Here is a 24599-nt window from a genome sequence, read left to right on the forward strand (position 1 = left end):
CTCTTCAACATCTTCACTTGACGAAGGGCAATTTGTGGCTGCACAACCCCTCTGAGACGTGTCCTCATCAACATCCTTTAACAAAATAAAAAACAGTAAAGATTACCATAAATATCTTGAAGACAAGGATGTTCCCTGTCTAAAATTATGTGAAAATTATCATGGTTGTGTTTCTGCATGTGTTTTGAGAGAAACAAATCTGCTTTGGAACAGGCAAAATCAGTCTATACATTATGAAAACTAAAATCTCCAAAGTTAATGTTAACTGATGAATTCAGCATGTTGTTGTTCCATTGTTTATCTACAGACAACTCCATTACTAGAATGATCTCAGACTCTACCTTGAAGAAGTTGCTGTAAGCCTTTCTCACTGAGTGACATCATACCTGTATACTTGTTAGATTAGATGTGGTTCATTTAAATGAGACCTTGTCATGAATTCCATTTATTACTGTAGACTGGGTCCCTATTCATGACATGTAACCAGACAACTTACCATACACATTAAACTAACATGCAAATCAAATGTAGGTGGTCCAAGTAGTCTTAAAAACCAAAGTGATGCCACTATGAACACCACCTGGAGTCAGGACCACATAAATGCTGTGGTCCTCCTAAGACATAAAAGGTGTTTAACTGCTCGACACACACATACACTGAGATATCATAGTAGCTTAAGCTTTGACAAGCATTTCATGTCAGTGTCCTTATAAACTACGGTCCATATAAACCATATCACACTCAGACAACTGCATACACAGACACAGCATTTCATGTCAATGTCCTTATAAACTACGGTTCATATAAACCATATCACACTCAGACAACTGCATACACACAGACACACAGCATTTCATGTCAATTTCCTTGTAAACTACGGTCCATATAAACCATATCACACTCAGACAACTGCATACACACAGACACACAGGATTTCATGTCAATGTCCTTATAAACTACGGTCCATATAAACCATATCACACTCAGACAACTGCATACACACAGACACACACAGCATTTCATAGACAACTTACCAAACACATTAAACTAACATGCAGATCAAATGTAGGTGGTACCATACTTTTAAACGCTTCTCCACTACGATTCTATTTGATTGTGTTAGCCATAGTTTCAAAGAGTTGAACCAATAAATGGCCTGTAGAAGCACAGTACAATTAACAGGGTCCCAGTCAACTAGATGTAAAATGCAAGCCACCATACACTGTATATCTACCATGTACTGTGTAGTTTTGTTCATACTACATCAAAATGTCCTTTTATTTTTTCCACTTTAAATTCTCAAACCTGGTCATTTTAACAGACAAAAACTACCAGTGGGTAACTAGGAAATGAGAAAATTGTTCTTTGTAGTTAAACTACAAAGAAATCACTTCTTTGGAGACCATGCATCGTCTCCAAAGACTTGCCAGGTTTCTGAACATTTTAACAGACATCAGACAAATGAGATCAACTAAAATTACATTTTATAACAGTCAGTATTTTTGATGTGGCAGTTTAGTTGTTTTGTTTTACAATATCAACTAATGGTGGGAATAATGCTGTAAAAATATTTGGACAATATTTAGTATTTATGTGCAATTTTCTGTGGTTAGAGCATTTCATTTATGAGAACTATCAATTTCACAAAGTAGAATTTTGAGCACCTTGCATCTCCATGGCCAGTTTGAGTCACCATAATTATAGGTGATCTCCTCTCCTGGACGTATGTCTCGTACTGCAAATAAGCACAGATGGGGCCTCCCTTGTACGGTAAAGTACTTCATCGTGGCATTAGGGTTTATATGGTCGTCATTTACTACTCTTCCAAATGACCCATCCTCAGTTGATGCATCAACACTACAAAAACACAAGTAACAATTAATTTCAAAACACACAATTTATAAACTTAGACAGGGTAAATTTGCCTGACTTAAGAATTTATGTTCAGCACACAAAGCAATTATTATCAAAATAAGCATATTAACATAATACGCACCACCAGTTTTCCATTGAAATGGAACTCAAACATTAAGACTTTGAGGTGGTCATGGTAGACTCTCTGTCTCCTCTCACATTCTTGCTTGGTTATAAGTTCACCTCTATATTCCACCAGAAAGTCTCCTTTTTCAAATGGAGCAGAGGTGAAGATACCACGACCTAGTTCATACACAAGGGCTTGGGCAGAGCGCTGCCCCGCTCTGCCCAAGCCCGCCCCGCTGCTGCCGGCCCCGCCCCGGCCCCGCTCTGGCCCCGCTGCTGCCGGCCCCGCTGCCCCGCTCCGCCCCGGCCCCGCTCCCGCTGCGGCCGGCCCCGCTGCGGCCGGCCCCACTGCTGCCGGCCCCGCTGCCCCGCTCCGGCCCCGCTGCTGCCGGCGCTGCAGTAAAGCGAACCGGACACCATTTGAGCTTCCAGAGTGTATTTAATCACCTCTGGTTTTACGTGTTGCACAGGAATTACACTTAAATCTGTACATGAAACACATGTAAGGGCACCAGACCACAGTTTCCCCCCACAGCCCAAAGTGCGGCTCCGGGCGGCGCATCATCAGTGGAGAGCACACCCACAACCAGGTAGACCTGCTGGGATGGTGCCGAGCCAGCACGTGTATATGGCTAGCCAAACGTAGCAGCAAACATATTGACTTTGCCTAGCAAGCTACCAACAATCAAAAAAAGGTAACTGTGCTGTATACTTTCTTGCTTGGTTTTTAATAAAAAAATACCTGAGCTGCCAACTTATGTTAGTTACTTCTGCCCTGTTTTCTGCCGACTGTACTCTGTTTTACTAGCAAATAAATGTAAGTTCGTGGCTTAACGAGCAGCACGAAGCCGCTAAGAAACTTAGTTCTGCTAGCCTAGCACATGCACCGACAAAAAGCAACTTTGGCTTACACTGCAAAAAGCATGAAATCAACCATATGTATGTTATATTTACAAATTTAAATACTTACCGTCGTGTACAGCGCTGTCCTAGTAGGCTTCATCAGTTACGCCATGTTGTTGTTCTCCAGGTACATTTAATTTTTAAAAGGCGACGGCCGAAACGTGGTCAGGAGGAGCGTCAACTCGTCTGGCTGTAAGCCCCGCCCACATATGTCAACCAGCCAATCACAACACAGCGTGCGCAAATTACACTTGTTAATCCCAGTGTAATTACAGCACGCTGTGCTATACACTGGGATACACTCAAAATCAGGTCAAGTGGTAAAAAAGGACTTTCAAAGAAAATGAGAATATATGTTAGTTAGACACTAACAAATGCTTATACACTTTATGAATTAGGCGGACCTTGGCATAGTCCGCCTAATCCCACTAGGTCTGCGGAGCCCAGGTGAAATGTCAGGTACAATGTCCTTCCAAACCACATATACCAACACAACACAACACACACACAGACACACACACCGGGGCAAGTTACCCACCACAACATGAATGGGAAAGCTGTTTAGTTGTACATTTGTTCAATTTTCTGGAGACAGGGCTGAATAATGACGCTGTTGGATAGTGATCGCTGTACTTAATGAGAACCTGGAGGGACACTGTTTTGAACAGGTAGACACTTAAACCTCCTAAAGAGATTTCAGCTCTTTGTACTGTAAGATTTTCAGATATACACCGTGGCAACACCAATTTGCCTCCTTATTAAACCAAAAAATCATTGACCGTCATCTTGAAATTCATAACATTGATCAGAGTGAAATTGAACCAATTAGGTCATTAGGCGGCGATTAAGGGGATTACACTAAAGGCCAGAGGCCAGTCTGACATTCACGCAAAACATGCATCGGCATGCAAAACAGAATACTAATTCACACTAATGAAATCCATAATATTCCATGCAGTTTGAGGAAAATGCACCAGGGAGCATAAGTATGCATTGAGAAATGGGCAAGAGGTGTAGCAGGACTCCTGCAGGCAATCATTTGGCAGCACAGCCACGTGGTGTGGGATTAAACATGGCATTTGTCTTGTCGGTCATTTATTCAATATTGAGCTGTATGCAAAATCTATATGCTGAATCCATTTTATTTTTCAAAATATTCTCCATGCCAAGTTTTCCTCCGCTGGCATCCTATGACAACCATCAAAAGAAAATGTGATTCATAGTGCAGGACTGAGGTAATCTGACCTGCACAGCCACTGTATCAGATGGGCTTACTGTGTGTCTGAGGGATGGGAAGATGCTTTGCCATGTATGATAAGATCAGAGCCCCCGTCTGCATGATTACAGATGAGTCATGCAGTTCTGCCCGAGCATAAATCCCCACCACATGCTCCCAAAGCCTGTGACCTTGCTTTGAATGCAGCACAACAGAACTGCCAGTTTGTGTGGGCTCAGAGTGGTCCTGCGAATAGCGTCGGATGGAATCTGTTGTGGCACCAGTCCAGCAATCAGATGCAGGGATCCATTCAACGAAGAGTAACCCGCATGGATCAAAATACAGGCTTTGAGGGGTCTACAGTTTGTTCACAAATTCTGTTTGTCAGTGAAGAAAAAGCTCAGTGGAGCTGTCTGAGTCTGAACACTCATTTTCATTCCACTTTCCAAATTACATTACTTAATTGATTGCATTACACGGACAATTTCCCTTTTCGTGCATGAATGCACATGATAAGATTGCTAGTGGAGTGGAAACCATACAAACACATAGCGATGAGTTAAAATGCTGTGTATATGGCACGAATCATTGATTTATCATTAAAAAGGAGTGACCACTATAATATACTAATAATTATTTCATGCCTTCCACAACAACACCTTGTAAAAGATACCAAACTCATTCTGTGTGGAGGATGAGCATCTTCACTCTCCCCACAGCAGCAAACGAGAATAAAGTCGAGCGGTTGAGGGGCAGCAGGGTGGCAGCCTCGTGCTCTGAATCTCAACACATGTACAAAGATAAAGTGCATGTAATGGAAGAGCCAACTGTGACCGGGACAAGATGAAGAGAAATTCCATTGTAACAGAAAAAGTTACTTTGTTTAAAGCTACAGTGTGTAATATTTAGAACAACTTATTCACAGAAATGTAATATATTGGCCATAACTATGTGTTCATATATGCATAGTCACCTGCAACAAAGAACCAATGTTTTTTGTCAACTATGAATGACTTAAATATAGTAACATGAGGTTGCTACGTCGTGTTGAATACGGTTGAACAAAGCGGTCCAGAAAACGTTGCACTCATGTTGAATTTTTAGAGGCTGCTGGAAATGGGATCTGCGGTGTGCCACTATAAGGTGTCCCCTGTGCCGCCAGAGAAATACAAAAATTGCACACTGCGGCTTTATTGGAAGTGTGTTGCCTACAGCCAATAAGAGCGTTTCCTCCTTGGACAACAATGTCTCCAGTTAAAATATCTATATGTTACTTCAGACATGAGTGCTAAATTTGGGAAGTTGTAAAGTTTTTGGACTTAAGTTAGATTTTAATAGATAAGGTCCATTTCTACAAGGTATTTAGCAGTGATGTGACAACAGCTCTTACATTTATTGCCCAGGACAAGTAGAAAAAACAAAATTGAATGGGCAGATTGTCAAAAAGAAAAATAACTAACCATGTTTAAAAGGTTCTTTCCACTTTGAATGTATTCCACTGTCGTCACAGCAGAGTTTCCAGGCCTGTCTATCTTTCTTATGTGAGGGGAAGTTTTTAGATTTTCCTCTTGTTTGCTCATTTGTCATTTTTCAAGAAGCTGACTCATTATCTCATGACCTGCATTTGCATCAGGCAAGATGACCAACTGTGTCAGATTCTGTCAAAATCGTCCACAGATGCTTCACTGGTTCTCGACATGTCATCCTAAATGTTGCGGACAGCATATTCCCTCCCCTCATGTTTATTTTTGGAAGCCCGCACCAGCTGTTGTATAGATAATCTGAGTCGGAAGCTTCACGGCAGTGACATGTTTTAAATTGCTGGGCGAGGAGTGACAAAACGACTGAGAATGAGACACAGATGGACGGGAGGAATATGGCATGTTTGACACACCTCGGTGAACTGGGTTCTTAAATTGACACATTTTTGAGCCTGTCAACCTCCAGAAAAAGAGAATGTGTGGACTTCCTCTGAACCCGTAACTCAGCAAAATACCTAATTAAAGGATTGTTTGGGATTATTGAAACTTTTTCGTTTTTACAGTATTGGCCTGATTTCATTTCAGTAGTAACGCATCAGAGGGGCGATACATACCCCGATACATTAATCAGGTAAATCAAACATTACAATTTTTATATTGAAATAATGCCATTTCATACTAATATTTGGACCTAATTTTTAACAAATAATGATAAATGACTGGATAATCTATAGTTTGTGTCTCTAATCTTATTGATTGCAAAAGTTAATGCACTATTACACCATATGAATTCATTTTCTGACTTTATAGTGATGTAATGCTGACATCATTTCTGCTATATGATCATCAATGGATGCAAAGATACCTGTTTTTAAAAATACATGATGCCATTTTTTAGACTTCACTGGACTTCTTCATGATATCATATTAGTATAGAATAATATTCTGATTGTCCCTTTATTATTTCAGACAATTTTTTTGTTGACCATGATCATTGATTGTTCAGCTCCAAAGTGTAATTGTCTGGGGATACCCTCACAAGTAATATTCCATCCATGTGTTGATGAGTTATTTTGACAGCGCGCACACACACATACACCCTGTAGGGTATTAACTTGCCAAGTTAACTGAAGATAGTAACACTGCAAGTCCAATGGGGCAAGCAACATGAGGAGTCATATTGTAGAGTTGATGGGCCAAAATATCAACATGATATGTGGGAAAATTACTTCACTATTTAATTTGATAATTTTTCTTTAATTTAAATAATTTTTTTAATTAAAAAATTGTTTTTACACAGCTTTTGAGCCCTTTCCAGCAGCTGTGCCAACATCAGCTGCAGTGTCACTTGTATCTTGTGTAAAAACCAGGAAAACTGCCTGCTGAAGAAAAGTTGGATGTTTGTTTATATGTTATTTATAAACATATAAATAACATTTAGTAAGAGAGGGAAAAATGGATTAGGCTTTTTTTAGAGTGCTCGATATGACCAACACGTTTAGATCTACTGATGCATTGTTTTATTACTTTGGATTATGTCTGGCCTATTGTTGAGTAAGAGAACCGCGTGCCACTGCCATTCCACACATCGCACCTTTAAAGGCAGACAAATCCGACAACATGACAGCGCCCAAAAGTTATGTCAGAACATCTTGGTCGCCCCCTGGTGGCTGGCTGCAGTAAAGGTCACAAACCCCACCTCCTCCATGTTAATGGATGACACATGGACCAAACTAAAAAGCCATATATTTTTCCCCCAAAAATGGTTTCTGCCATTTTAGGCACCGTCGTTTTTCCCATAGTTTAATCTATTTGATGCTATAAAATTAAATTGAGAAATTATTATTGACAGCTGAGAAGGAATAAACTGGCTACAAATTGCCTATCGTTTGATTGCTCATGTTTCTACTTGTTCTGATTAACTTTGTTTTAGTGATATCATCAAAGGTCAAAAATATTGTTACAGTTGCGGTGTGTATGTGCAGTTACTGATATGAAATTGTTGACATAAAAAGGAGAAAATAAACCATAATTGTTTCAGGAACAGTCGAGAACGAGTGAATTGCTCCTGATAAATACAATCCGGAAATGATAAGATATTTCAGCTCAAACTTTTTGCTTTAATCCACAGTAAATGTACACATCTTGTGATGGGAGTGCAGTGATCGGGCATTACAGCAGTAAACTAATTCAAGCCTCGATCTGCCACTCACACCTGCTCCTGCTGGAGATCCAGCTCCTGGCACAAGCTGCTCAGTGGCGGCTGTGCGGGGGACATAAGGAAGCTGAGCTAGAGAACAGAGCCTAGCAGATCTGAGCCTTCTGACGGGGGTTTTATCACAGCTGAGTACACTGGAAGTGACGAGGACAGACCATGTTGACAATATGCTGCTAACATTAACAAGGGCTCCCCTGATCGACCCAGAAGTTTAAAGTTGTCACGCCTTGCACCTCGCTCCCGTGGTTTTTACAACAGAATTTATTTAATCTGAGTGTTCTGCAGTTGTGTTTATTTTCCTTAAATTAAAGTGTTAGTGACAGATGCAAAGTGTGTTGACAGAGGTGAGGGAGACTGTCAAACATGAATGAATGAATAACGTATCACTCTGAAGGGGAAGTTTTTCTTCTTTCGGCAAAGTAGATTGCAATCACAAATAGGCAGCCTTCCACACAACCACACACATATTATTGGACGAATAGAAAATGTTCTATATATGTATAGTGTGTGTCGACATATGCATTCTAAAATCTATCTTATTGTAGATACATTTTTGAAAATATCCACCTGTTGAATGTAAAGAAGATTTAAATTCAAAACTGTGGCAAAAAGACTGTAGAGTCATCAGATATCATGAGGGACAACTTTTGTTTACTTTACATAAAGACAGTATAGGTGTCAGCTCAGTCATATACGGGAGGGGTTATCTCACATCTAGATATCATCAGTGTAAGGGGTGGTTAACCACACAATGTGATTTTCCTGCTGTGTAATTATAAACTGGTGGAAACTCCATCGTTTCATCTCTTTCATCACATATTTAAATATGATTCATTTTGTATGTCATGTAAACACAAATCACTGGACGAAACAGCACATATGTTCTAGAGCGCCATTTTGCTCTTTTGTAAGCGTTTATTTTATTTCCCACTTCGAGGTTGATTTACTCCTGAATTTCACTTGCAGGGAGAACGAGTTTCAACCAATCACAACAGGTGACATCACAGATGGCAACAGCCACTTGGCAACGCACCGCAATAATCATGGTTGATCACCCTCTCCATACAGCCAATTCTCTTTAATGAAGTACAGAAAACACTCTCATATAGTGGCTCTTTGGATCACTTGCTCTTATAAACTTAAGCCGCTTACAGTTCATAATAACTAACTAACTAACTAAATAAATAAATATATATATATATATATGTATATATATATGTGGTAGGTAGTTCAACTATTTGACACAGCCCAGGTCTCTTTGGACTACTACTGCACATTAATTTCAGCAATCCAAGGCTGAAGAGCCATTACAGTGAGCTTGTTTCTTTGTTTGTTATATCCCCACTGGAACAACAGCAGTGGCTTCTTCTCTATTGATCCACACATATTAATTGAAATACATCAAGCAGAACATTACATTATTGGCTCATTCTTGCACTTGGCGCGAAGCGGCGCCAAGCCCAACGCAAATGTCTTTGCTGGTTCCCAACCGATGCCCTTGTCATTTTGTCATCCAGTGCCCGGCAAATGCACTAGTGCCCATCTAGCACCGTCTGCCAAATTGTTGGTTCATTGCCATCTTGAGGCAGTGGAAAGTGATTGCAAATTGGACCAACAAAAACCTGCCTTGAAGTCAGTGGTTAAATAGTTGACTGACTAAGACGCATTATCAGGACAGTGTGGCGCAGAGTGCCCCGGGACCTAAGCTCTGTGGCAGGATACATGTGGCGCAATGGGTCGGTGCGCAGCAATATATACACCTACATAGGCATTTGCACCATGTAGCATTCTCTGTCTTACAACCTGGCAAATCTATATACGTCTGTGATATCAATTCATCTAGGTGCAAGTTCACCTCACTTTTAAAGGCATTCTGACTGGTGTAATGAATGTTCCCCCTTAAGCATCCCCATGATTAATTAAGGAACTAGAGACAAACCGTGTTTTTCCTGCCTTTCCTGCCTCTTTGGGCTTAAGATTGAGAAATTAATATCCACCATGCATACACACCACTAGACTTAATGATGGAAAAGGATAGAGGGAATCACTGTAGACCCCTCCCACTGTTAACATGACTTATTCCAGTGTCTACCCTCTGGTAGGCACTAATGAACAAATGACTTAGCACAAGATTGGCTTTCAATATAGCTTTATCATTGTTTACTTCAATTCGTTTTGCATTTTCTTTTACTCATCTGTAGCTCAAAAAACTTTTAATACCAAATAGTAAAAGAATATGGTCATCATTTTAGTTTTTGACATATATTTTGTATAAATGATCACAGATCCCCAAAAACATGATTAAAAAAAGGAAACATGTCAAAATGTGTGATTTTTAATGGTACCATGATCCTTCTTTGTATAACTTGACTGTTGCTTTAGTTTGAAAATTCATTCAGTGATCTTATATGTATGTATGTATTCATCTCTGAGTCATTGCATATATTATTTTTAAAAAACTTGGAATTTTAAAAAGCTCTGGGCTACACACTAATCAACTGTGAATATGCTTAACCATTTACTAAATATGACTTATGAAGTGTTTTATAATCTGTGGTGTCCCATTCAATTCAGTGGAATTGAATGGGACACTACAGACACTTCATAATCACCTGCATAGAGCATAAGCCTATTACCTATACTCATAAATAAATACTGTATTGCACCAAAGCCTAATGCTAAAATGTTTCAAATTCTCTTTTTTTAATTCCCAATACATCAAGTTTAATTAGTTTTCATATTGTTACAAAGTCATCCAAAAGTGGAAAGGATTTTTCTAGTTACCTTGTTGTTAATAGCTGTATAGTGAGACTGTATTTGTGTCAACCTCCACATTTGCTCTCTGCACTGTGAAAGTACATTGTGAGCTCACTGAGGAATTGATTGAAACATGTTCAAATCCCCAGTGAATGATGCTGAAGCCGTGTACACGGACTCCTCCTTGTAACTCTGACAGTGTTTTGTTCAAATAGTGTTGTGTGCCGCATGAGTGAAAGTGGAGAGAGGAGAGAAAATCCGGGCGTGGCTCTGTGACTGCTGACCTTGGAGCTCATTATTCACTGGTATCAGCAGAGAGGGATCTGCAGAGACAGTCAGCAGCTGATAGAGACTTTCCCAACGATTTTGTTCATTTAATTAGATTTAGATTCAAACTGCCTCCCCTTTTCACCTCTCCTCAACAGCTGTCTGCCGGAGCCAGCGGATAAATGGCCAGCTGTTGAACAGTCCAACACCATATAGGAAGCATAATGCGCTCCGTCTATCTGCTTGATCTATGGATCTCTCGGCCTCGGCTCTGCCCAGACCCAATAGAGATCTCTGCTGAATACCAGCCATTCTGAAGATCGATACATCCTTGGACAGTGAACAGGGAAAGTTCATTAAGCATGCAAAGACATGTCATGATGAAGACATCTGAAGACAAATGCCTATTGATTTCTGAGGGGGGAGTGACGGGACTTTGAGGGCTGCCTCTGGGGAATTTTCTTGTACACGACATTTGTGTTTCGTCTATATTTAGCAGGCAAAATCACACTGCCGAAAAAGTGAGTGTCCTTTAATGAACTCCAAACTAAAGGTAGCAGCATCCAACACAACACAAATTAAAGCAAACTAGTGGTTTGATTTGTGGCTTAAGGGCTCGAGTCAGGGGGTTAGGGATAATCATTTGAACTTTGAAAGGATTGTGATGTTAGTATTTGGGTTACTCATACGCCTTAATACTAAAGTTGCAATCCTTTAGTTTGCTTTCAAAGTTTATTCTTTACTTGCAAGTACAGTTGACGAAACGATCCTATCCCATTGTCCAAATCATCGCTCTTTTAGAATTTTGGATTACAAAAGAGAGATTGCCATTAGCAACATGGACAATAAGCTATTATTAAAGGGGCAGTGACAAGAACTTGAACGTGAAAAGAAGACACATTGCAACAGACTTCACAGTCCGTTGGATCCTCTTAGATCTGATCCCCATGTAATAAAACATTATCTGAACAAACTACCTAACTACTAAGTCAATTAAGTAACCAATTTGGTCTGTTGACAGGGATGGAGGGATTGATCCTATTACTGGGAGTGAGAGGTTGAAAACATGGAATTAATGGTTATCTGGCTATTGAGATGTGTTGCTTTTGGGTTTGCCATGTAACTGTACACATCGATAGCCTGCAAGTGCCCTACAGGAGTGGTTTGGTCTTAAAAGACAATGCTAGTCCAAGAAACATGGGAACCCTTGACCGGGCTAGGGTAGGAAAAAGAATGAGCGTATGAATCCTTAAAATTCTGAGATGGCTCAACCATGTGCAGTGCTTAGAGACTTGAGTTATGAATTCGATTTATAGTTGACTTGGCAAAATTGAAAAAGGTTTTACTTTCAGTTTAGCACCAATGGCTCATGACTGCACATAGAAGTTCCAGGTTGCAAATGATTTTACCTTTGTCTTCCCAAACCTAGGAGTTAAATAAATGTTTAAACATTGTGTACAGAGATATTAATTTTCTGAAGATTGGATACACACTTGTTCAGTACTATATAGGGCTGCTGTGGCTCAGTATGTAGAGTGGGTCTTCTCCTAATCGGAAGATTGGTGGTTTGATCACTGGCTCCTCCAGTTCGCATGTTGAAGTATCCATGGGACACTGAATTCTTATGTTCTTATGAATGTGAATATGTGTGAATAGGTGAATGTGACTTGCGGTGCAGAGTGCTACAAAAATATAATCAATGTATAAATAACACTATACTAGTGCTGGTAATACAAGTCCCTTTTGCTTTCTAAGAAGCTTCACTTCTTCATGTCATAGTTTCCACCAAATTTCTGCAGATCTGATGTCTTACCACAAAGGTGTAGAACTAGATTCTAATATGGGGAATGGAGAGGCCCTTGAAGTACACTGAACTCATTCTCAGATAGGCCGTTGCATTCAAAGGATAATTGATTGGTATGAATGGCTCCAAACTGTGCCAATTATAGAACAACCCCAAAATGATTCCAATAGCACCTCATAAATAACCACACCCGGCAATCTTACTCATTTGTTATGTTGACCATATGACCTAGATTATTTGTTTATACAAATCTTCTTATAATATAATTCTGTGTTTATATTATCAGCCAAAATTCTGTCTGTCTCTTGTGACTGGTTCTGACTATAATACCTGTAGAACCTATACAGGGTGTGTGTGTGTGTGTGTGTGTGTATGTGTGTGTGTGTGTGAGGGTGCTTTTTTTTTCTATAGGCTGAAAAAGATTTCATTTGATTTGCTAACGTAGATCAAACTTCCCACAAATGCCAGCCCGCCCTGTCCCTATTAAAGGCCCATAGTTTGGATGTGTTTGAGGAATAAATTGGCTGTTTCTCTGACTGACAGGTATCTCTATCCTTAATGACATGGCCCAATAACTCCTGTCAGTCTACTACAAGGGCAGCTCTGTCAGCTGTGAGTGTATTGGGTGGAATGTTTTGACTTCAGAAACACTGGGAGTAAAAAGGAAGGTGTTTGCATTGCAGAGGGCTATAACTGTGAGACTGTGAGTACCTGTTATCTGTTTGAGAGCTTTGAAAAGCAATTAATGATTGAACGAATTGATTGTGTGCATAATGTACAGTAATGAAGCTTTAATTATGTCAGTCTGGATACTGAGGATAGAGTGGAAGCTGTCATCTAGTAGGCAACAGAAGCCCTGTAAGTGCTAGCACTTGATGATAATTAGAATATGTAGTTGATTCAGTAACACTGACGCAAATGTTTACGAGACCTTTTGATTGGAAATTTGGTCACTCTGGATCAGATTTCCATACATGCTTGCTCCTGAACATCACAGCTGGCTGTGAGTGTTGGTCCCACCAAAGGTGCGTTCCCGCGTACATAGAAAGTCAATGCATAGACGCAAATAGACACCAATAATAATAATAATAAATTTCATTTATAGAGCACTTTTCATTGCTAAAAGCAATCTCAAAGTGCCAGTCAGCTGCACTGTATGGGGCGACGCGAGTAGTGTGATATGCGCAATTTGAATCAGGAAAAATCCGCGGGGCGTCCATCGCTCGAGATTAAATATTTGAACTCGGGCGACATATTTGCGTGATGCGTTGACGCGATAGCCAATGAGTGTTGAGATCCTCCCTCGGTCACTGTCGTCAGACTTCGTGTCAATGTATCAGGAATCGAGAATCACTACTGTCGCTGTGTGTGCAGCCCGACCGGGTTGATATTTTTCACGTGATCAGGTGAAGAAGGGGAGGGCTTGGCAGAAAGTGAACAAGGAAGTTGGATGCTAGCTTTACCCCCAGTTAGCACAACCCCTTTGTGTAACAGTTCATGTTTATGAGTGTGTGTGTGTGTGTGTGTGTGTGTAGCTTTCCCATTCATTCCGGCCTGCCTTTTTTTTTCCTTCAACAGTTCATGTTTACCTGCGTGTGTTTGTCGGAGAGAGTGGAAGACGGGAAACTTTCATGCGAATGACACAAATAAACACAAATGTTTGCTTGCGACCAAACTCGTGCACGCACAGCAACGCAATCGCCAGTGTGAACGCATCCTAACACTCATTACTTTGTAGGGGTCAAATTTGGGATGTGTAGGGAAAGTCCCCTCAGGTTTGTCCAACAGGACAGGCACTTGCATCAAAACCCCTAAGGAATTCTGGACTCAGTCATGTGCAATCACCAATGTTCAAGACAAGGGACCCTCATCTCCTGCATGGCCACTTAACCAGAACACTTACACCAACCTGTCATCAGTGGTAACTGGCAAACCAGCATAAAAGCAACCTGCTGTATAGGTGACGGAGAGAGGCGGAGTGACTCTGACTGTTGTCACATCTGAACAATTCAAGATGATCTACCTACGGGCCCCCACTGTCGGGTCGCCTGTGGGCCGCAGGCTCTGCTGTCCAATCAGCTCTACAGTCAGAACAGGAAATGTACAAAAAAAAAAATCAAAAGTAATTCTGTTCTTAATTTACGTAAACGATTTGGTTTTCAACATTGTTACACAAGAATGTTTTTTCTTATTACACTATTAAATGTAATGTACACTAAATGTGTATAAACTAAGGTCAATAAAAATCTAAATCACACCCACACTTACTTAACTCTGTGTTCTTCCTGGTATAACCGGTGGATTATTATGTGTTTCCCCCCAAAAAACTGGATTGAATTTATAAATTATTTCACTCTCCTCCAAAGTTTTCCATCCAGCAGTGGTGGTGGCAGCCTCCCACAGACCTAACAGCCACTATTAGAATAAAATAAGTAGAGTAGCACAGCTAAACCCTATACAACAACCACTTCTGTGTGTCTCCTAATCTGAATTTAATTGTTACCCTGGAAACAGAATGAAATGCTATTGATTCAGCTGCTTGTCCAAGGTCACATTGTTTAAAAACTTAAGTTAAGTGTGCGTTTTTTCATGCATTTGGCTTAATGATTGTGATCTCTCTGTTTATACTGCACTGTGTACCAGCAGCACACTCAGAGCAAGCTTCATCTTTCTTCATCTCCTCTCCGCTCTTGTTGAAGGAGGTCTCTGGGGGAATATCAGTTTGATGAAGAGGCCACTTCCAGTCCTGTGTGATACATGATGCGTCCACTGTCATCTTCATCAGCTATCAGCCGCTCGCCTCGCAGTTTGGATAGAAATGGACACATTTTAAAAAAATGAAGCTGTGCTGTAGCTTTACAACCAAGCCACCCTATTCAACACCAAATAACTGTCGATACAACACAAACAAGCAGTTATTAAACCTGATTTCATCCCTCCAGACCAACTTTGGAGGTGGGTAAGTAATTACTACTAAAAACAAACACTTCTTTGGAAGCTGCATTTGATGACCAATGGCGTCACAGTGACACTATAGGAATTTCCATTTCAAAGGCTCCTTCATACGTGGCCAAGAAATGTATTCCTCCAATCCCGAGCAACCAAAGACAGGTGGATCCTTCTCTAACCAACCTATCCCAGGATTTATTTCATACTGGTGACGAAGCTAACAAGCTAGTTATGCCAAGTTGCAGAAGGGGCAGCAGCTCAAAGTAGCGGATGATACAGTGGTAAGGGCAGGACAAGTTGGTGAATAGGATATCCTCCATCTCATTTCGGTTAGGCATTCGCAGTCTAATGGGAGTAGACCAAGTCCTGCAAATGATGTGGCCCCATAATTGGAACACAGCTTATGTTGAAGAGAGGCATTTAGTCATAAACCAAATTATTGGAGAAGTTTAATTTTAACCTGATCATGGAACCAAATGAAAAGTAAGGCATCCATCAGTGTTATTACATTGCATCCTGAATGGAACATTAATGTCTGAATCAAATTGCCATGCGTTGCATCCAGTAGTTGTCCACACATTGGTTTGAACCAAACTGTTTGCTGGAGCAAAATTCAGGGGATCCCAACAGTCTTTGGGTAGAAAATGCTGAGTGCTAATACTTACATCTTGTTAACTGAAACAAGTAATAAAAACGAGGTTGACGTCATCCACGTTTGTCACACAAAACTCATAACAAGTGGATCACTAGCAGAGGGTAAACTTTAACCACATAATCAGAAATGGGGCAAATTCCTTCAGACTTTTCCTTCCACAAAAAAAACATGATATTCAATGCACTAATGCAAGACAGTTGAACAGAAAAGAAACATTTTAATATAGCAGGAATGTACCCAATGACAAAAATAAATGATAAAGATAAATCACAACCAAATAAAATGACAATAATGTTGCTGATATAACCTGGGAGGGGCAGGCCTGCCCTCCTGTGGCCCACCCGAAACGCCAGGTCTGAATAAAGAAGCGTGCATTAATCTGCCATTGAAAATAGTCCCCGGCAAATCCATTATTTCCTCCAGTTTGAGTCATGTACAGAGACCAGATGGTTATCGCAATTAGAGATTTTTTAATTTCTTTTAAATAGAAAAGGATACAATATTTGTGAGGTTGATTTAAAAATGTACATCTTCAGTCAGAACAAATTGCCTTGGTGCTGAGAGCCAGAGTCAGTGTAGGAAAGTTAGAGTGTTGAGAGATGGACCAAGATATTGTTGGTTTGGTCTTTTGAAAGGATTTGTAGACACTTACAAACCTGAATATTGTCAATGTTATCCTGTGACTTGACCTGGCGAAATGAAACTCGCACTGGAGACAAAATATAGTTTGGGGTTCTTTATTCTGGACGGAATATAAGGTTGGTCTTGAACAAACTGTTCAGTGGCGGAATTCCAAACAATTACACGAGTTCTCCAGAGGACTCACACATCAGACAGTTCCATCGACTCTGTTCACATTCAACAAATAGTAATTTCTATAGAAAAAACATTATAATATTCAAGTATCCACTCCCAAATGAATAACAATAATTATTTAGTGTAAATGACACACTTTTACAGGATATTTACTGTCAACAGCCAATATCTCCTGGGGAAACAGCAGTAAAAAAAAGTGGACCACCGCTCTCCGAGACTTTTGCTACCAGCTGTATCCCAGTATCCCTTGTGGCCACAGGGGTATTGCAAAAGAGCAGTGCCATCTGGTGGCTTAACTGAAAACGGCCCTCTCTTTCCCACCTGGCTACAACCTAAACAAACTAAATATATAATATATTATGAAGCAACTAAGGTAAGTTCCAGGACACATTCATCTAAATACACATAATAAAAAAGATATTGAAATGTCAGTAAAGTGTAATGCATTTTAACAGAGAGATAAAGGATATAAAAAAGTGGGACATTTATTCTGGTGATTTTTTTTTTATGCAGTGCGCTCAGGAAGGATGGGCCATTAAAAGTGCATCTATATGCAGCTCTAGACTGTAAAACTTTTTATGATTGTACTCTACCCATCGGCTAACTGAAACTTTCAAAGCCACTGTTCCAATTTACCTGCACACAGATTGTAAACAGTGAGCTGTGTGTAACATGCTACATGGCTGCAACACCGAGGATTTACTCCACACAGTTAATTCTTTGAAGGGTTGAGACATCTCTTCTCTCTCCTAGTGAAAACCGCTTAAGCCAGTGCTAATGTTGGGAACAAATGTGCATCATAAAGAAAGATACATCAACACGGCCACTCGATTCGAACTCTCGCAGACAGATTATTAATTCCACCATCAAAAGATACTAAGAATGGATTGTAAGTCTTTATGAGTCATACTAAATCTAGGGATATACTAGTATGTCAGTCAAATTTCAATAAGTGGTAACATCTTTGCATTTAACATTGATGGAAGTGAGGAGGTGTTGGAACCCCAAAACACTGAGGCTGCCCTGGCATGTTTAATAGCTTTGTCTACAGAACAGCAGTCTTGTCAGAGAACACGTTTGGCCATGCCAGTGACACGTCTATGTGGATGGATCCTCCTCACTGAATACTGGATGCATTACTATGAGAGACATATCAGTTCCCCAGAGAAAACACAACCCTGGGGCTCCTGTGACTAAACCTGTTGTGCAACCATGACGTTGGCATGAATTTTGTACAAACATTCTGACATTTTTACCAGCCTTAGATGCACTTTGTAATATGTGCAAAATACCAAAAATGAAGATGATAACATGCTAATGTAAGGAGGACATGGCAAACAAAGCACTGCTGTGGCTTTGTACAGCATTACAGAGCTGCAAGCAGGGGTATCATGTGTGGGGGGATGATGATGGAAGCAAATCATTAAAGATCCAATCTGAACTTGTTACTATCTTTCTTTGAATTGGGCCTGCTGAGGTGGTTCGGGTATCTGATCAGGAGGCTTGGGCACCTTCAATCAGCAATTTTTCTGGGCAAGTCCAGCTGGTAGGAAGACCTGGGCCAGACCCAGAACACCAGCTCACATAGCCTGAGAAAGCCTTGGGGACCCCCAGGAGAAAACTGGAAAACTAAGCTTGGACTGCCTTGCCCAGAACGTATGGATGGATTGCATATGCTTCAAAATATAGCAAAAAAAATCACTGTAAATACCTGGTTATATATCACACATCAACTGCACTTCACCGTTAGCGAAAGTATGTGAAAGAGGGGAAAAGCAAGAAGCAAAGTCTGTGGTTGTGTTTGGGTCAGCATGGGCAGATCAAAAGGGACAGGCAAAGAAGGCGAAGTCCAAAATCCTGCAGGGTGTCAGAAAGAGGCAAACAACTGCAGGAATATAATCTACAGCAGGAGGGGAACAATAGAAGGTTTGGCAGGGAATGAATGAAAGTGGGGCCAGTAAATGCTGAGTGAACTGATGGGAGAATAGGGAAAAGAGTTGAGAAGGTGTGTGTGGGAAATCGGGGGAATTACAGGAAGAGCTGGGTTTGCAAGGCGGGTGGGTTCCAGGGGCTGAAAGGCCTGTTCCAAGTTTGTGAGTGTGGTAAAAATTTGGCAGATATGAATGAATGAATGAATGCATCAGCAGAACTGTGACAGAAAGCCTTGACAATGGATAAAATTATGTTTATCCTTTTTGATTTATTTGTTCCCCATACGACATATGTTCTCATATGGGAATCCCTGAGAGTTTAATGTGGTAAATCTGAGTGCTCATCATTCAGCAGCGCTGCTGTTGCAACAGATGTCGACATCATCCCAGAATGCACAGTAGCTAGATTACACTGACTTCATCAATTAAACAACCGGCATTAGTCCCAACATCTTATGACAGAGACTGAGCTGCTGTCCTGTAATGACTGCTCAAGTGTGACTGCTAACCAGTTATGTGACTATTTACACAGGAATAGTCTGCTTGAAGACTTTCAGTCAGGTTTTAGAAACATCAAAGTACAGAAACAGCACTACTGAAGGTTACCAACGACCTTCTCATGGCCTCAGACAGTGGATATGTTTCTATTCTCGTCCTTTTAGATCTTAGTGCTGCATTTGATACCATCGATCACAAAATTCTGTTACAGAGACTAGAACACATTGGGATTAAAGGAACAGCACTAGAATGGTTTAAGTCCTACTTATCTGATAGATTTCAGTTTGTTAACGTTAATAACAAATCTTCCATTCATACAAAAGTGAGACATGGAGTACCACAAGGTTCTGTACTGGGACCGATACTTTTCACTCTATATATGCTTCCTTTAGGCAATATTATAAGAAAACGCCACATCAATTTCCATTGCTACGCTGATGATACCCAGCTGTATTTATCTATAAAGCCAGATGAAACTAATCAGGTAGACAAACTTCTGGATTGTCTTAAAGACATAAAGGCCTGGATGACTTATAATTTTTTACTTCTAAATTCAGAAAAAACTGAGGTCATTATACTCGGCCCTAAACACCTCAGAGAAACATTATCTGATCATATAGTTACTTTGGATGGCATTACCTTGGCCTCCAGCTCTACTGTGAGAAACCTTGGAGTTACCTTTGACCAGGACATGTCCTTTGACTCACACATAAAACAAGTCTCTAGGACAGCCTTCTTTCACCTGCACAATATCAAGAACATTAGAAACATCCTCTCTCAAAAGGATGCTGAAAAACTAGTCCATGCTTTTGTTACTTCTAGACTGGACTACTGTAATTCATTACTGCTAGGATGCCCCAATAAGTCTGTGAAAAGCCTCCAGCTAATCCAAAATGCCGCAGCTCGAGTTCTGACAGGAACTAGAAAAAGAGATCATATTTCTCCAATGTTAGAATCTCTGCATTGGCTTCCTGTAAAATTCAGAATAGAATTCAAAATACTGCTCCTAACCTACAAAGCCCTTAATAATCAAGCTCCATCATATCTTACAGAGCTCCTAGTTTCATATTATCCCAATAGATCACTTCGCTCTGTAAATGCAGGATTACTTGTGGTTCCCAGAGTCTGTAAAAGTAGAATGGGAGGCAGAGCCTTCAGCCACCAGGCTCCTCTCCTCTGGAACCAGCTCCCAGTTTGTGTCAGGGATGCAGATACCCTGTCTACATTTAAAGTTAAACTTAAAACCTTCCTTTTTGATAAAGCTTATAGTTAGAACTGCTCAGGTGTTTAATAAACCATTTCTTTATTATGCTGTTATAGGCCTAGACTGCTGGGGGGAACTTATATCATGAGCATCTTTCTCCCTCTCCCGTTCTCTCCTTCTCCCTCTTTCTCTCCCTTTATATCTCTCTCCTTCTCCCATCTTTTTCAATCTTTCTCTCTCTCTCTCTCTGCCCCCATGTATCTACATTACATGTCACTAACTCTGTTTTCTCTCTCCCCTAGTAGATCTGACCCCAGAGCTGCAGGATCCAAACCCGTCATTATTATTATTACTATCATTATTATTAATAACATCAGTGTATTTATAAGTATCAGTTTTCACTAATTATAAGTATCAGTCTGGTAGAAATTAAAGCAACTGTTATACTACCCCCCCATCCCCCGATATGTTTACAGTACATGTCACTAACCCTGTTTGTGTTTTCTATCTCTCCTAGTGTATCTCTGACCCCAGAGCTGCAGGACCCAAACCCGTCATTATTATTGCTATTATTAATATTAATATTAATATCATCACTAATAATAACAACAACATAATTGTATTTTTTAATTATAAGTATCAGTCTGGTAGAGATTACAGCGGCGGTTGTACAACTGTCCTCTCTCTCTCTTCTCTCCTACTGTCTCGCCTCCCACCCTCTTTCTGCCCACCTCTCCTCTCTTCCTCCTCTCTCTCCTCACCCCAACCGGTCGAGACAGATGACCGCCCACAACTGAGTCTGGTTCTGTCAGAGATTTCTTCCGGTTAAAAGGGAGTTTTTTCTCTCCACCGTCGCTAAGTGCTTTGCTCATTGTGGGATTTGTTGGGTTTTCCCTGTAATATTGTAATATTGACCTCACTATGTAAAGTGCCTTGAGACAATGTATGTTGTGATATGGCGCTATACAAATAAAATTGAATTGAATTGAAAGTGTCTGTTACCATTTAATTTATACCAGAGGAGTTAAGATTTACAGGATCCTCCTCACTGAATACTGGATGCATTACTATGAGAGACATATCAGTTCTCCAGAGAAAACACAACCCTGGTGATCCTGTGACTACACCTTTTGTGCAACCATGACGTTGGCATGAAATTTTGTACAGACGTACCTGCAAAAATTCTGACATTTCCACCAGCCTTAGATTTAAATCGACAATGCAATTTTGGGGGCCTCTGTATTGAACCGAAACAAGAGGAATAGGTCATCCCTAAACAAAATATAGTACAGGGGGACGTGTCTCTGAGTCTCTGCTGGCCGCTTCCCTTTTATTTGATTACTTAATTGACCTTTTTTTTTTTTTTTTACCTCTCTTCAATGTAAATTTATAGACTAAATCACAGTAAGCAATGTGTATATATATATATATATATATATATATATATATATATATATATATATATATATATATATATATATATATATATATTCACGGCTTTTTGCCTTATGACAATAACTAGGGTGAGGCCATGCATTAACCCATCATTTTTTATAACAGCTTTCTGCCCTGAGGCACACGAATTGATATAAAATGCTCCGGCTACGCAAGAAACAGATGCAATAGAATCTTTACATTTTAATTTTATTGCCTGTGAGGCAGCCAGGATTCAGATGCAAAACTCACGATGCATCATCATCAGCTTCAAGAAATATTTAATGGCAACCTCACTTCATAAATACCACCTTAATTCACGTTTTATATCCATTTTTTTAACCTCCATTCAAACACATGACCAATAGTGAGGTGATATATGTACACAATTTCCCATTCACTTGAATGTGAGAGAATTGATAGAAGTTTTGTTTTTCTTTTTTTCTATTCTTATTATTCAATTCATTACCCCTCAGATTTATCTGGTGACCCTTATGATGAGTCTGACCCATAGGTTGGGAACCACTGGAGTAAACTCGCCACTGTGTATAAAGCAATTACAGTCTGCAACTAAACCAGCTAAAAAAATGTAATGTTGGTACACATTGATGAAGTTATATTTATATTCAAATAATACCATAAGCAATGATAATATATTAATCACTGGGGACATTTGTACGCACAGTACTGTGCAGGCCAGTTCTTCAACATCAAACAGAGAAAAACATTTCTTTATGTTCCTCTGGGCCCTTAGTCCAACACAGGAAAAATGTACGTAGATTGCGATGTCCACATAATTCTGGCCATATAGTGCCATTATCTCCAATAGAAGGGGCTGCCACATCATAACCAAATACCCCATGGAAACGTAAATAACTGAAATCATCATTAGCAAATAACAAAATTACAAATTAAATGTAGTTTAAGCATGAAATACTGTCTTGAACCCTCATTTAGGAAGTTTTATTAGAAGAATTAGATGTATGTGAACTGAGAGATTCGGCCCAGCAGTATCACAAACGGCTGCGTGTTTACAGAGAAACTGAATGAATAAATACAGAGAAAAAATGTTGTGCAGTGCAAAGAGAACACACTGAGGGGTTGGGGGGTTATGCAAACATGTGCGTGCAGGCGCAGGGGGAACATTTAATTCCTACCCTTTAAGAGATCTTCACACATTTACACTCCAATAGTTTAATTCATATCTCTGCAGAGATGGAGAGAACACATTAAAATGTCTGTCACTCTGCTCGAAACGCTGCAGTATCAGCTGAGGTGAGGTGTGAAGGCATGGGAGTGTAGTGGGAGGGGGAGTTGTATAACTGTAGAGCAAATGTCTTCAGCAGAATGTCTTCATCTGTTTACAGAAATAAAGTTTAAGGGCAGAATAAGTGAAGGTCATCCAAATGGCACTGTAAATGAGTGTCCTGCTCTTGCCACTGTCCGAAAGTCACCCCATGTGGTGTTCAGTGTCATGGCAAGTGGACACTTAGAGCTTTTTAACAAAGAAGTTTGTGGGGCCAACTGAGTCCAGTCGACTTTAACTGGAAACCAAAGTACCCTGGAAGTTGTAATGTACATTTGGTAATGTGACTTGTATATTGACTAAAAAGTATTCTGATTGGTTTTAACTGCAACACAAGCTAAATGTACTACATTATTATTAATGACGTTGCTAATATTCTGCTGGTGGTGTTGGGAAATCAGCGATTGCTTTAAGACCTGTAAGAACACACACACACACACATGCATAGAGCAGCAGTGCATTTAAACACCAGCTGAACAGGCAAAAATTGGCAGACATGTTCCCTTACTGTGTCCTTTGTCTACCAAACTGGTGGACTGCTGGCATTGACCAGAAGTTGATCATCATCTAAAGAAGTTGCAATATGGAATAACACAGGCACAACAATCAGCCCCTACCGACCCCCAACAGTTAAGATTTTTGAATCAAGAAACATTTCAACATCAAGACTCGATTACGTACACCTCTGAAGGATTCCTTCCTGGTTACCCATATTTAACCTTGTGCCACATCACATTCTACTTGCCCAGATAATATGTTCCCGTAACTGCATCCACATTCATTCATGAGTGAAGATTTAATTGAATACATATTCCTCAAACGTGAAATCATGTTTTCCACTCACGTTGTATATCCCAAATACTTCTGTAACAAACCAGGAGAGCCTGAGACACAGGCTCTTTGTTATGCCTATCTACCTTATCATACCGTACCACGACCTTGGTTCCCAAGGCAACTACCATTGGGGAAATGAGAAAGTTAAATTCTATTAGACAGCTATAGACCGATAATGCACTGTTCTACTAGTAAGTGACCTGTGAGTGACCTGTGGGCACGCTGCTTTTAATAGTATAGAAGGAACAATCTTTCACATGTGATTAAAAATGAATGACCACAAATACCATGATCTCTCCATGATAACTGTGCCACTACTCTTAGCAAAATATTCAGCATTCATAAA

The sequence above is a fragment of the Scophthalmus maximus genome, chromosome 12 (genome assembly GCF_022379125.1).
Source record: "Scophthalmus maximus strain ysfricsl-2021 chromosome 12, ASM2237912v1, whole genome shotgun sequence".
NCBI classification, from domain to species: Eukaryota; Metazoa; Chordata; class Actinopteri; order Pleuronectiformes; family Scophthalmidae; genus Scophthalmus; species Scophthalmus maximus.